This window comes from Spermophilus citellus (assembly GCF_964194105.1).
Source record: "Spermophilus citellus genome assembly, chromosome: 18".
NCBI lineage: Eukaryota > Metazoa > Chordata > Mammalia > Rodentia > Sciuridae > Spermophilus > Spermophilus citellus.
The window spans coordinates 68493972-68508346 of record NC_138200.1 but is presented as its reverse complement, the minus strand read 5'-3'; the positions used below and the strand labels follow the sequence as shown (position 1 = coordinate 68508346).

Here is a 14375-nt window from a genome sequence, read left to right as displayed (position 1 = left end):
CCCACAGCTCCGGGACACTCAGAAAGGCCCCTCTCTGTGCAGACAGTCTCAGGGGCACTGGCTCTCCTGTGGCGATGAGACATCACGGGTGGCGCAGGCCGGCGTCCTCTGGGCACACCAGCACCGTGGTGGGTGTGGGCATCAGGCGCCTGTGCCCCGTCCTTCCCTCCCGGCCCCCACCCTGGGTGCTCAGCCCATCCCTGCCACCTCCTTGCAGAACAGGGAGCAGAGAGGCCTTGTCCTGTGGCACAGCAGACCCCGGTCCTCCTCCCTCCTAGGGACGGTGAGCTCAGAGCCAAGCCCAGGGCTGGGGGCCCTGCACTCCCTGAGCACAGAGGGAACCAAGGCTGGGGGCAGAGGGCCACTAGGACTCCAGAGCCACACCAGGTCCCCCAATCCTGGGATTCTGTGACCCTGCCTCCTCCCTCCACCCCACCCCACTCCACCACAACCTTGGCCCAGCTGGACACTCATGCACAGACGTCCACTCACGCCCCAGGCCAAGGCAGGGAACGCGTAGGCTGGTGAGATGGCCTGACCCCTCTGAGCCTGGGTGCCCTCTGTCACACCTCGAGGTTCAGAGCTGGCTTCTGTTCCCCTGTCCTTTCCTAGTGCCCAGTACTGGGCATCTGGGCTGAGATCCTCTGGTTTCCCTGCTGACCGTGCATCTTGACCCTGTCTGCTTCTCCCTCCTGGGAGCCAGGGTCGCCAGGGTCAGGTTGGGTGCCGAGAGAGAGTCAGGCTACCGAGTGCTGACCTCTCCTGGCCGGCGCCTCCTTGGCTGCTTGCATGTGACCCGAGACACTCAGTGTTCCAAGCTGTGACCTCTTCCACGAGCCACTTGCTCACGTGGGCCTCAGCTGTCCCCACAGACTAAGGGACACAACCCTGCCCTTGAGGAGCCAGGGCCACCTGCACCATTCTGGTGGCCCAGCAGCCACATTGAAAAAGAAAATGGCCGGGCATGGTGGTGCCCACCGGGGTCCCAGCAGGTTGGGAGGCTGAGGCAGCAGGATCACAAGGTCAAGGCCAACCTCAGGAACTTAGCGAGGCCCTAAGCAACTCAGTGAGACCCGACTGAAAAGTAAGAAGGGTCGGGGTGTGCCCAGTAGTCAGGCACCCTTGGTTCCCCCCACTACCTAAACCAGGAAATAAGAACGAGGACCCGGGCCGGCAGGATCAATCTGTGCCGTGTGTTCTCTAACCCAGGACACGGGGACTGTGACCTGGGGACGCAGCAGCTCCTCCTGCTGGGGGTCTTCTCCCTTCTGGGCTTCTGAGCTCACTGGGCAGCACAGGGCGGAGGAAGCAGGGACCCCCCAAGTGACCACAAAGTGAAGTGACCACCCTGGCCCTGAAGATGCCAGGGTCAGGTGCCCAGCAAGGCAGGCAGCAGAGGGGAGCTGAGCGGAGGCCCTCTGGGAGCGAGGAGGCCGGGGGCTGCAGGGCAGGGAAGGCTCTGGCCTTGGTCCTGCACCAGCGTGTCCCAGGGAGCCCCAAGTGGCCAGGCTACCCCTTGAGAAGGTCACTGGGCAGACAGGCAAGAGGAGACCTTGCAGTGTCCAGCAAGGGCAGGGTGGGTACCAAGGGTGACCACGCCGGGGCATCCGCTCCTCAGGACCTGGAGTCTCCGGATGCTGGGTGCCCAGCAGACAGCATGTCCCCCTGGACTCCTCTGAGGCCAACTTCCGAGGACAGCATGGTGTCCTGTGGTCCTGGGACGAGGCTGCAGGGGCCCTGCTGAGGGGAGCCCCTGGAAGCGGCCTCTCCGTGGACGGCGGTGGACGTGGAGCCCTGCTCGGGCGCTCGTGGGTCGGCCTGAGCTCCGGGGAGCCGGCCGTCTCCCTCGGTGTGCTCTGGGTCTGCCCACGCGGTGCCGTCAGCCCTGGCCCTGCATGTGGCCGCCAGTGTCCCACTGTGCGCAGGCCACACAGCCAGTCTGGCATCTGCTGAGGGGCGCCAGGGTCCTCCTGCCTCCTTGGCTGTGGTCTTGCAGTGTCTGAGAGGGTGTCCCCACCTCTGCCGGGACCTCTGTCCCTGGGTCCCTGGGTCTGACTTGTCCACTGGCTTCAAGAAGAATTGGAGGGCTGAGGCCTGGCTGCCTGCGCCCTGTCCTCTGGTAGGCCTGCGGGACAACCCCGGCCACCGCTTTTCATGGGTGACAGTACTGCCGCTGGGGGAGGGGCAGCTGCCTGCTGGCTGGGACACCCTGGCCGGGGCTTGCAGCGGGTTGTTTGGGCAGCACACAGTCCTGGGCCCCCCACCCGGTCTTCCTGGCTCCTGGCCCTTTCTGCCTGGGGCCAGAGGGGCCCTGGAAGGCCAGTGGGTGTGGCCCCAGGACCCTGCCCCGCCCACCCCCACTCGCTCGCCGGGTCTCTCCCCAGGCTGTGCGTGGCTCCCACCGTCCTCCCTCGGCTCTGCTGACGGTGCCCGTGTGACGCCCCCGCTCGGCTTCCCACCCCACGGTGTGTCCTCTGTCGGCCTGGGCTCCTCCCTCTTGGTCGCCTCACCAGGGCAGGTCCCTTGGCGCGGCTCGTCCACCTGCCATCGTGTTGCTCTCCACAGCAGCTGCTCTGTGCTGCCGAGTGGCCCCCTTGCTGGGCTCAGGGACTTCTGCAGCAGGAGTGGGAACAGGCCCAGGGGCCAGCGTCCCTGCCCTCTGTCCAGGGCCTCGCTGGGCACCCAGCAGCTGGGACTGCCGCAGCCAAGCCTCTGCCTGGGGGCCCCGGGGTCTGTGGAGGTTGACGCGTGGCCACAGCTGTCCTAAGCTGACTCAGAGTCACGGGCGCCGTCCCTCGCAGCCTGAGAGCGGGTGGCCCGGGCCGAGCCCCTGACCTGAGTCAGGACGGGCTGGGACCTGGGCTGCGTGGGCAGGAAGAAGTGGCAGGCGGGGGACAGTTCTGCTGCACATCAGCTTCCTGTTGCCCGCTGCTGCCCAGCCCACAGGAGCAAGGACACGTTAGATGCTTTCCCTTGCCGGAGAGGCCCCCAGTGGCTGAGGCTGCTGTCCTCCTGGTCACCCTGGCTCTGGTCCCATGCAGGACCGGGAAGCCAGGTGGGGGGTCCTGGAGAAGAAGAGATGGACCCTGCCCTTCCCACCTGATTGGACCCTGGGCAGAACCCATGGCCCCTGAGGACACAACCAGACGATGGCCTTGATTTGGCTCTGAACGGGAAAGCAGCCGTTCCAATGTGGGGCGTGAGCTGTGGCAGTCCCTGTCCTCCTTCCCTGGCCTCCACCGCCTCCCGAGCAGCAGGGGAGGACCTTGGGTGGCCACCTGGCTCCCCTCAGTCGACCCCTCTGGCTTCCAGCTGCCATGACCCCCCTGGTGGAACCCAATCTGCCCCCACAACGGCTCAGAAAGGCCCATTCAGTGAGCGGGTGGCCACCAGAGGCCTGACCTCCACGCTGACCCGCGGGGACCCTGGTCCCTAGCCGTGGAGGTCTCGGGTGGACTCATCATCCCTCCCGCAGAGCTCAAACTGCCACTGCTGTCCCGACCGTCCTCAGCCCGGGCGGGCAAGGAGGGCGGGCAGCAGGTGGGTCAGGCTGAGGCTGGCTTCTCCACAGGGACACTGCTGAGGCCTGCGGGGGAGGGCAGTGGCTGGCAGCCTGTGACCAGGCCCTGAGGCAGGGGGAGCGGGGTGGGCCACAGTGGACTTGGGCCAGAGTGGTGTCCCACAGCCCCCTGGGAGACTGATGTGGTCATCCACCAAGCCAGCCCCGAAGGCTGTCACTCCGTTCAGACAAGGAACCCAAGGCTTAGGAGTCCCCACCCTGGTGACTGCTGGGCCTGGCCGCCCGGGCTGACCCGCTGCTGGGCACGGCCGCCCAGGCTGACCCAGCTCAACACCCCTCCTGAGAAAGGCCCCGGCAGACAGGTCCTCCCCAGTGCGGCGTGTGACAGAACTCCCGTCATGATTCCGTCACGCTCTCTGGTGCCGCCAGCAAGAGGGGGCTGGGTTGGCTGCTCCATCCTGAAGGCTGTGCCCTGGGCAGGGTCTGCACGGACATTTCCAAGGCCAGGTTGGGACGATGTCCTTGCACAGGAGCTTGGTGAGCAGCAGGGTGTCACCCTGGGCACCGGAAGAGGACTGCCTGGCCTGAGCTGGCATTCGCCGGTGCCCCTCACCCCCGGGAGCCGCCCTGGGAGGTCCAGGCGGGTTGCGAGTCTCCCCAGGCCCCACGGCAGCCTGTGGCCTGTGACTTGGCTGCCCGGTCCCCCGCACAGGCCCCTTCTCAGGTGGGAAGGTGCGGCCCAGCACGTGGCCAGTGCTCCCCGTGGGCAGGGCCACCCCTCCTTGGGAGCTGCCTTCTGGTGGGCGGAAGGGAGGCTGGCGAGACCAGCCCTGCTGGTCAGCACTGCCTGCAGAAGCCCAGCCTGGGGCAGGCGGGAGCCCAGCAGAGCCCCTGGACTGGCGGCTCTCAGCACGGGGCGTGGCCCCCAGGAGCTGGGTGGGGAGGCCTCCTGGGCCCCCGAGCTGGCCGCAGCCTCCCTCCCTGGGAAGACTCCCCAGGCTGTTTTGACTTGGCAGGGCCCAGCCCCAGATCTGTAGGCTCCGGGAGACCATGGGGTGGAATGAGTCAAAACATCCAGAAGGTTCCGCTCGGGAGGCAGGCGGCAGAGCCAGCTCCGCGTCTCCCCCAGAGCAGCTGCCACCCCGGCTGCGGTAGTGCCAGCGCCAGCACCCGGCCCATCTGCCCGCCTGGCACCTTCCCAAGGCAGAGACAGGGAGAGGAGAAGCTGGGGCAGGGCTGGAAACAGACTGTCCACCCACAGTGGACACGGCCTGTCTTCCTGGGTCAGGGAAGTGACAGGCAAAGGCCGTTGCTGTGTGACTCCAGGAAGGCCCTGCCCTCTCTGTGTCATCCACCTCGGGTTGGTGCAGAGCTGAGACAGTGGACACCGCACCCTGGGTGGGCACTGTGAGCACGTGACCCGTGGCTCCCATTTTCTTCCAGGACTGTCCCTCTGCGAGCCTCCCTCCCTGTCACCAGGTTGGGTGAAGACTCTAGCCCCAGAGGACCCTGTGTTTCCTGCACAGAGCGGGTTGAGCCCAAGGTCAGCAGGTCAGCTGGCCAGGCCGTTCACCCACAGGTGGGCCCCCGCACGTCCAGCCAGCCTGGCCATGGGCTGAGTGTGGCCATCAGATGTGGTCTGATGAGAGGGTCCTGTCCTCCCTGCAGGGGGCTCTGCCTCGTCCCAGGGCCACATTGTGGGGACACCAGTTGCCGTCTCCCGGCATCTCAAGGGCCGCTGTCAAACAGAGCCCAGCAGGCCTGCCCCACCCCCACCCTGGCCCTGGGGGCCTGTCCACACTGACTGGCCTCCCCCCACCTGGACCCTCTCTGAGGTCGCCCTGCCCTGCCCTGGGAACCTCCGCTGAGCCTTCCTGGCCCTGGGCCCGCTCCTCTGTTCCCAGGGAGTCTGTTGTCTGAGGCCACCTGCCGGCTCCAGGAGGACAAGGCCAGGGCCCACAGGGACCTCCCTGTGAGCAGGAGGCCTGCCACCCACCGCAGAGTTGTGCAGCAGGTTGTCTGGCCCAGTGGGCCCAGCCTGTGCCACTCACCAGGGCTGGGCATGTCCTGGGCACTGTGCACTGTCCCCGGTCCTCACAGCAAGCCCTGACCCCAGGAGGCGACACAGCTGGGCCCGGGCCTGTGCCCAGGTGGGAAGCAAGGCCAGAGCCTGCCTGGAGGTCACTGGGCCACCCCCAGCAGGCACCCCCCACCGTGTGTTAGGCCTGAAGGACGGGACTGGGTGGCCCCAGGAGCCCAGGCCACTACCAGGGCCCTCCCCGCCCCGACAGGCCAGCACCCAGGCCTCCCAGCAGAAGGTGCGGTGCCCAGCCAGGTCCAGAGTGGCCTCCTCTGCCTGGGACGCGTCGGGAGCGGGGACAGGCTGGCCTCTACCCGGGTGGCAGAGGCACGTTTTATTACTCAAACTGGTGAAAAGGCCCAGACCCTCACAGTGGCCACGGTGCAGGTTGCGGAAGGTCCAGGCTCGAACTTCGGGTCGTCCGACAGCAAGCTGGCCTCAGGCCACCCCCAGGCCACAGGCTGGAGCTCAGCCTGGGGCAGAGGCTACAGGAAGCCCGAGTCCTCCTGCCTGTGGGCAGAAGAGAGGCCCATCTCCTCTGAGCGCCACAGGCACCCACAGCAGAGAGTGGACGGGCCTCCTGGCTGGAGGCCACGCTCTCCCCACCCCGCCTGCTGTGTGGGCTGAAAGGTGTCACCCAGCCCCGGCCCTCTCCCTCCACACCTGTCAGTTGGGAGCCATGGCACTGGGGCCCCATGGAGCCGGGCAGCTGTGTAAGCCAGGGCTGGGAGGCCAGTGTGCGCACAAAGTCTGGGTCAGAGTCCCAGCTTCGTCCCCCTGCCCTGTGCGCTGTAGGCCCTCTCACCCTCTCTGGGCCTCAGTGCCCCGTCTCGACACAACAGGAGTTTTTAACCTCTCACATACACCAGGGCGACTCGCAGGCTGCTGGGTGGATTAAATAAGCTATTGGTTAGCTACATAGACAGAGACTGGGCCAAAGGAACATGGGTTCGAGTCCTGCTCTGACCTGTCTCAAGCCTTGGACGGCCACCACCCTCCTGAGCTGGCTTTGACCCAGGAGATGGGAGTGAGGGCGCACCTTGGAGACCAGGCGAAGGGGCACGGTGCCTCGGTCCTCGTTATTTACCTGCCGGGAGTGGGATGGCGGGTGGCCGTGTTTCCAGAAGGGGAGGAAGAACCCACCGGTGGGTCTGGAGCAGTGGGCCGGGTCCTGGGGGCTTCAGGAGTGTGCTCACACTGGTGGGACTCCCCAGACGCCAGCACCCGCTCCTCTGTGTGCTCCGGACAGCTGACAGGTTGTGCCTCGGCACCTGCTGAGGGTGGGCCTGATCCCACCACCTCCCTGCCCCAGGCCAGGCTGCCTCCCGCCTCCAGTGAGACAGAGGCAGACACAGGCCTCTGTCCCTGGGCCTTGACCCCTAGCAGCAGCAGGACCTACAGGCAGCCTGGGACAGGAGGGGCTGTGGGCCAGACCCCCACCCAGGGAGATCCCGGAAGAGGTCCCCACTTGGCAGCCTGACCAGGAAATCCCGCTGGCAGGGTGCCACCACCACCCTGCCACCCCGATCTGGCGTCACCAGCCAGTCACCAGCCAGACGCTGCGGATGCCTGCCAGGCAGGGGAGGGCTCAGGCTCCGGTGCCACCCTTCCTGCTGCCTGCATGTAATTAACAGAGTAATTAAAAACAGGATGAGTTAATTGGTGTTCATTTACGTAGCAGATGTTTTTAATCGAGGCAGGAAACAATTTACCTGTTTACATAAACAATGGCAGAGGCGTCTGTGGAACACGCTGTCGAGCCTTTTCCTCCTGGCCCAGGGAGGGGCGAGGCTGGCCCGCACCCTGACCTCCACGGGCCCTGGAGCCCAGCCTGGCCGCAGTCGGGGCAGGGAGCCCCAGGAGGAAACATCTGCCGCTGCGTGAGCTTCCAGGGAGCTGCTTCCTTAAATTCAGAGAAAGGATGTGGTGTTCCTGGGCGGGGGACACGGGCAGCCCTAGCCTGCCCACGGGGACCCCTCCCCAGGCCCAGCTGGCCCCGGCGAAGGGCTGGACGGCCAGGCTAGAGGTGGGTGCCTCCCGTGAGGGCGCCAAGGCTTCCCTCTGCCTGCATTCAGGGCCGGCATTCGGGTGATCGCGACCGAGGGACGGTGACCGTGCTGCTGGCGGGGGCACGGGGTGCTGTGCCTGTACTACCACTGTGTCTTCCCTGTGTGGCCACCTTTCCAGGGCTTGGTGGCCGTGGGTCTGCCCAGTGCTGCACAGTGCAGGCCTGGACCTCTGCACCCTGCAAGGGCACTAGAGGCTTTGCGGAGGCAGGAGGCTGGGTGCTGGGGGCGCAGCCCCCCAGGGAGCAGGACTGGAGCCGCCTGCGCCTGGGCACCGACATGGGCCCTGCTGTGTGGCACCCTGTCCGTCTCCAACTGCAGGAGTCCCATGTAGGGGCTGCAGTGCGGGCTGGGTCTGCATCGGAGAGGCCCGTGCTAGCTAGGGACCCAGGTGTCCTTGCTGGGAGCCCAGGGCCAGGACCACACCTGTGGGGTGCACAGCAGCTGCCGGCAGAGGTGACTTCAGGTCAGGGCTCCGCACCTTTGGCTCTGGAGTGTTGGGGGAGCAAGCTTCGCCTGGGCCAGGCTGCCAGGGAGCCCACGGCTTACTGCCCAGTCTGAGCTTCCTTACCTGTGAAGCAGGTGACAGGTGACAGGCTCACCTGGGTGGACTGCGTGCACCTGAGGCTCCCGGCAGCACCCCAGTGGGGAGTCTGCCCTCTGCTGACCCCCAGTTGGGGTCTGTGGGACCTTCAGAAGTGTTCCTAGAGCAAGGAGATGGAATGTTCTGGAACCAGCAGGAATGGGCCTGGGAAGAGTGGGCCCCAGGCCGCTCAGGCACTAGGGCCTGGTGTGAGGTCGGCTGTGGTCAGGGGCCAGCTGGGTGCCCTTAGAAGGGACGCCTGGCGTTCTTGCTTGGGTGAGGCAAGACAGAAAGCCACAGGCCGGCCCTCCCAGGCTCGTGAGTCCACGGGGCCCCTGCGGTGGGCACCAAGGCCATGTGACAAGGGTCATGCCAGCCCACAGGATGTCCTCGTGCCGCAGAGGAGGGGACACAGGTGGGAGTCCGGAGGCAAGGCCTGCCCAGCCCTCTCCAGGGGCAGGCTCTGCTGGGACCCTGCTGGGGCAGCATCTGGGCCCAGGTGGGTTGTGTCCCCACCAAAGCCGAGGACAGCCAAGTCTCAGGCTCCTGGCACCAGATCCCAAACCTGTCCACACGTGTCTCCTGGGCACGGCACGTCTCCCCGCGGGGCTGTGGTGTGGCCTGGAGTGTCCCAGGGAGCAGCCGGGCCCTGGGCGTCGGCACAGCCCGGGTGGCACATCTTTAAACTAGGGACACCCTCGCCGGCCCCCTGCGGAGGGAGCCCTGTGCTGCTGCTGGCCTGGTTTCCCAGCGTCGGAGGACCTCCCGCTGTCCCCCGGAGGTGGGCTGGCGAGCTCGTTCCTGGGCGCTGAGGGGTCTGGCCTCCCGGCTCTGGGCTGCCCCCCTCACCCCGCCAGGTCATCTTGTAAGCAGCAGGGCCATGTCCCCAGGCCTCACCACATGAGAGGACACTCCTGCTTGGCACAAGGCTCACACACCCCTGGCCCTGCTGGACTCTCTGCCCTTCACGCCTCATCCAGAGGGCCACACCGACCAGCCCCATAGCCAGAGAGGTGCCCACCTGGTCCCCCACCTGACCCGGGCAGTCTGCAGGTGGAGCAGGTGCAAGGCAGTCCCTAGGCAGGGACCCCCTTAACCCCACAACCACTGTCCAGGGGACGCAAGTGAGTCCTGCCAGACACCACCAAGAGGTGGAGCCGAGGCCTGGACTGGGCCTTCCTGACCCACAGCCGGGCAACTCTGCAGCCTGTGTCTGCGCCTCACCCGCCCATGAGGTCCAGGGTGGGCTCCTGCTTGGGCCGCAGTGTACAGAAGGTGACCACCTGGGCTGAACTGACCGGAGAGGAGCCTTCAAGACACTCCCACCGCCTGAGAGGTTGGGGTCAGTGTGGGAATGGCCCCGAGGGAGGAGGGCCTCGTCAGAGGACTGACCACCTGACCTCCTAGGCATGTCCTCCCATCTATGGCCAGCCCCTTCCTCTGCCTGTCCACCCATCCCTCCACCCACGGACCCTGTGTGCCCGACTCCACAGACCTTTGTCTCCCAGAGGGGCAGCTCCAGCCTTCCTGAGGTTAGACTAGTGAAGGACTCACTATGGAACCAGGAGCAAGGGGTAGCCATCCACCCGGGCTCCCCCACTCACCCAGCCACCTGCCCACCTGCCCATCCACCCTCCACCCATCCATCCACTCAGTCACCCACTAGCCATCCACCTCCCCACCTATCCACCCACCCACCTATCCCTGCACCCACCCGTCCACCCACTCAGCTTGCACCCACCCGTCCACCACCCACCCACCACCCACATGCTGGCTGCTCACCTGCCCGGGCACCTTGCCCATGTTTGCTCTCGTGGCTGTTCACTGAGCCCTGCCATGCCGACTGCAGATGGTGACTTCCTGGTGGCATGAGTGCCCAGGGTGGGAAGGACCAGATACACCTCCGATCCCAGAGTGCCGGGGACAGTGCTGTGTGCCGAGGCCCTTCCTCAGTCCCCGCCACAACCTGGCAGCCGCCCCTGGCAGCGGGCGGCCCAGATGGCGGAGCTGCCTCCCCAGGGCTCTCAGGGAGTAGCTGGCACTCGGCCCCAGCAGCTGGGCGAGGAATGTGCTTCCTCTGAGCGCCAGCCGCAGGGTGAGCAGGCCTGGACATCTGGATCCCATTTGCGGCCCTTTGGAGCGCCTGGAAGATTTTAATTCCAGCCACTCTGAGCGTCCACCCTCCCCGCCTTTTAACTCTGCTCGGCCCAGCATGCCTGGAAGGCTATGCTCTGGGCACTGCCAAGGGGCATGGGACAGGGACCAGGCACTTTTGGTTGGTGGCACTTTGGGGTCTGTAGCCAAACCAAAGCTCAGGCCCAGGTCCCTTCAGTGACGCCGTGGGCCAGGATGGGGTCGCCCCGCCCACGCCCACCTGAAGCCAGAGCTGTGATTGTGTCCATGAGGGGGTGGCCCACTGCCACCGGTTGGGACCTTTCCCCGAGGGCCACTTTCCACATCAGTAGATACACTCTGGTGGTCAGTTCCCAGGAAAGGCGCGTGGGACGTACAGCCCACAGAGAAGAGTGCCCAGGCTGATGCTCACCCAGTGTGCACTGGACCTCGGCTAGCGCAGCGTCTCCCAATGTCCGAGCCCCTGGGCCCTTCCTGGCGACTCCCCCGGCGAGGAGCCCGCATCCCGACCCGTGCCACAGGACAGGCTTTGTGAGCTGCACGGAGGGCTTGGCTGTGGTCTGGGGTCTGCATGTCTGAGTGTCACGCGGTGCCTCTGCCCTTCCCCAAAGCCCTGAGTCCACTCTCGTGTACCGCGGTTCACGCGTCCCTTAACCTTCGTCTCTTTGAGGCTGGGCCTCGCCAAGTCGCCCAGGCAGGTGGATCCACATTCCTTCTGCCTCAGGAGACTGAGGGCCTGGGGCACAGGGTGGCCACACACCTGTGCCCTTCCACATGAGCAGCACCGGGCAGGTTATGGGTGCTTAACAGGCGTAGGCCCCTGCTCTGGCCCTGGGCTGCTGCTGTTGGCAGATGCTGGCCAGCCTTGTCCCCCCTGGCCCTGTCCCCATGTCAGCCTGCCTACAGCCTGAGTTTCAGGGTCCTGGGTGCAGTTTAACTGGCCGGCCTTTGTGTCCACCTGCCCATGCCATGGTCACCCTCCACAGTACTGTGCTGAACGTCCGCCCAGGTGGGTGTCGGGGCACCAAGGTCCATCCTTAGCGATCCGCGGGGTGGGAGCCCTTGGCCGAAGCTGAGACGCCACCACAGAGGAGCAGGGGCAGGGAACTGGGGTGGCGCTGGCCTCGGCCTCTGCAGCCAGGTGCCACAGACCCTCTGCTCTGGCGCCCAGCCTGCCCTCTGCCCTCTGTCAGTCCCCACTGTTGGCCTCCCTTCCGCCTGGCTCGGGATTTGGAGTCCCAGAGGCACCATGAGCTCCGGCAATGCCCCGGTCGTGCCCTGGACGCCCAAGCTGTATGCCTGGCACAGCTGCCCTCCCTGGCGGGTGGCTCTGCAGGTGGGCAGCTGGGGCAGGCTAAGTGGCCGTCCCTTGGCCTCAGTGGGGCTTGCCCTGGAGTCTGTGGTCAGCGGTGGGTCAGGTCAGCGGCTCTGCTGAGCGCCAGTCTCCCGCAGGCTGGCCTGCGCCCTCACCAAGGCTCCACCAGGGAGCAGCTGGGGCCGGGGCCTGGCCAGCCCTTGTCCGGTCCTGCTGGCTGTCAGCCAAAGCAGGCCTGGGGCCAGCTCAGGTCCAGGGCAGGGAAGCTGCCTGTGGGGGGAGAGCTTCAGTGGGCACCTGGCGGCCATGTCCCCTCATGCGGGAGGGTCTGAAGCAGCCGGAGCCAGCAGGGGTCCAGCCTGGCCACGGGCTCACTCCTGAGCCTGCAGACACCTGCAGGGGCATCTGTTCCCGGCCTCCCACAGCAGAGGGGCGATTCCCAGGCCAGCTGGCTCAGGGAGGAGCCCAGGAGGCCACACAGCAGCCTTCTCTGAGCACCCAGAGCCAGGCCCTGCTCTGGACACCGCTCTAGGAAGCAGGTGGTAAACACAAGGCCCCCTGCAATGTGACTTGGTACTGGATGGGTGGTGTGGAGGGAGCAGTGGTTTGAGTGAGGTGGTTGGGGAAGGCCTCTCTGAGGAGAGACCTGGGAGCCAACCCTGAAAGGTTCCCACCTTTCAAGGACCCGGCCTTGCAGATGCAAAGGCCCTGGGGCAGGCATAACGGTGCTGGGTGGTAGGACTGGAGGGTGGCCAGTGCAGCTGGCCAAGATGGAGCCAGAGGCATGGAGGGAGGCCCTGGGTCCCTCTGTCACCCACCAGGCTCTTTTACAAGTGTATAGTTGGTCCCCTCTTCCTTGGTGAACCCAGGTTCATCATAGGGAGCAAGAGTTCAGATGCAGCTTGAGCTCCAGACACCCAGACATGGATGGGCATGGTGCGTGGAAGGGAGCAGAGGCCAGGTCTGCCTGGACAGGGCCTCTCCCTGGGCCTGGGAGCCAGCTGGGGGCAGCCGAGGGTGGAGGCGGTGCCCTCCCCTTCCACAGGGCCCTGGTCTGGGCGGGGAGTGTGATGCATTTGCTTTGGGCACAAGTTTGCAGCACATCATGCTCGGACGGCCTCTGCTCAAAGGCTGACCTGCTGCCTCCACTCCTGAGGGCCTCCTGGCACCTGCCTGTGTGGAGGTGGCTCACTGCAGTGGGCTGACAGGCCACTGCCAGCCGGCACCAATGTGGTGTCACCTCCAGGCTGTGGCCCTGGGCTCTCCCTGGCCAGGCTCTGAGCACACCCACCTGAGGGGCAAGGCTGCCTGTGACCAGCTGGGCAGGTCCACCCCGGAGCTGGCCACACGTGGGGCCTGTGGTGGGTCGATCGATTGCCCAGCCAAGTGGCATTGCAGCTCCGAGCCTCAGATCCCTGTCTGCACACTGGGCTCCACACCTCGCGGCTTGGCCAAGGGGCGTAGGCAAGGTGGGGGTCCTGGCCGCTGCTCAGGCCCTTAACACCCTGGGCAAGGACAGCCCGCCAGGCCCCACCGCGAGGCACGCTGAAGAGGGTCTCGTGCAGAGCCCGCGCCACATGCAGGTCTCCAGAGTGGCTGCCCGTGCCACCTCCACAGGGCTGGACTCAGCCCGACTATGGTGCTGCTGAGACCGCGGCCGGGCAGGCCCTGGAAAGGCGCGGACTCCCCTCCCCAGTGCTGTCGGAGGGCGCCTGAGAGGGGTGGCTCCCCAGCTCCCGCGCAGGGCCGTGGAGGGTCCTGAGCTCGCGGACGCCCCGTGTTCTCTGTCCCAGCTCACCCCCAGGAAGGACCTCATTTTGCCGGTGGGTAGTGGGAGGCCCGCGGACATGGGGCAGTCCCCTTCTCTGCCCATGTGGGAGCCAGCGCTCTTGCCATGGCCATCTGTGGCCTTCATCATCGCCCAGGTGGGTGCCGTGGGGTCCCCAGGTCCTGAGTGGCCAGCGCTGGACAGTGGGGCAGGCTCGGTGGCAGGCAGCGAGTTAATGACCAGAGGAATGGTCTGTCCTGGGTCAGGCCTCTGAGGACGGGGAAGGGCCGACGGGAGGAATCCGGACTTGGCCCTGAGTGCCCGCGGGGGCAGCGGCCTGCTGACCAATGGAGAGAAAATACTAATCCCTTGGTTTTGATTCCTTATTCATGGGGCGGCGGGACCTTAATGGAAGCCAGATGTGGGAGCTGCCCCTCAGCCTGGGACTCCCAGGGCTGCGCCCACCCGCCCGCCAGGCCTGTGCTCGGGCCAGCCCCCTCCCAGGGCTTTGGAGGAGGGCTGGGAGAGCTCAGCCCGCGGTCAGCTCAGTGCCCTGCGTTAGCGAGAGGAACCCCAAGGGCCCTCACTGCCCCTCCACCAAGGAGCCCAGGCCCCACGTCAAGCCCGGAGAAGAGGCCCCTTCCCCTCCCCGTGGGTGCCGCCCCTTCCCCTCCCCGTGGGTGCCGCCCCTTCCCCTCCCCGTGGGTGCCGCCCCTTCCCCTCCCCGTGGGTGCCGCCCCTTCCCCTCCCCGTGGGTGCAGACCCTTCCCCTCCCCGTGGGTGCCGCCCCTTCCCCTCCCCGTCGGTGCCGCCCCTTCCCCTCCCCGTGGGTGCAGACCCTTCCCCTCCCCGTGGGTGCAGACCCTTCCCCTCCCCGTGGGTGCAGACCCTTCCCCTCCCCGTGGGTGCA

The 14375-nt window shown here is 66.4% G+C and overlaps 1 protein-coding gene and 1 long non-coding RNA gene across 8 annotated transcripts in view; one reads left to right on the top strand and one right to left on the bottom strand.

The window, feature by feature from the left end:
- The window catches only part of CBFA2T3 (CBFA2/RUNX1 partner transcriptional co-repressor 3), a 65813-nt gene that overhangs the window by 25382 nt on the left and 26056 nt on the right, over positions 1 to 14375 (top strand). The window contains exon 1 of one of the 7 annotated variants that reach the window (XM_081273159.1): positions 7478 to 7626. The exons of 5 other annotated variants lie outside the window; for them this stretch is intronic. The gene's annotated coding sequence lies outside the window, so the exon portion shown is untranslated. Of the gene's footprint in view, positions 1 to 7477; positions 7627 to 14375 lie in introns of those variants that run through there. One more of the 7 variants, XM_081273157.1, reaches the window with a different exon arrangement.
- Positions 5286 to 14220, bottom strand: LOC308637088. Its single transcript, XR_014019550.1, has 4 exons — positions 10032 to 14220; positions 8238 to 8370; positions 7313 to 7503; positions 5286 to 7217 (listed from the first exon to the last, which is right to left on the bottom strand). It is a non-coding gene; the product is annotated as an uncharacterized lncRNA (long non-coding RNA).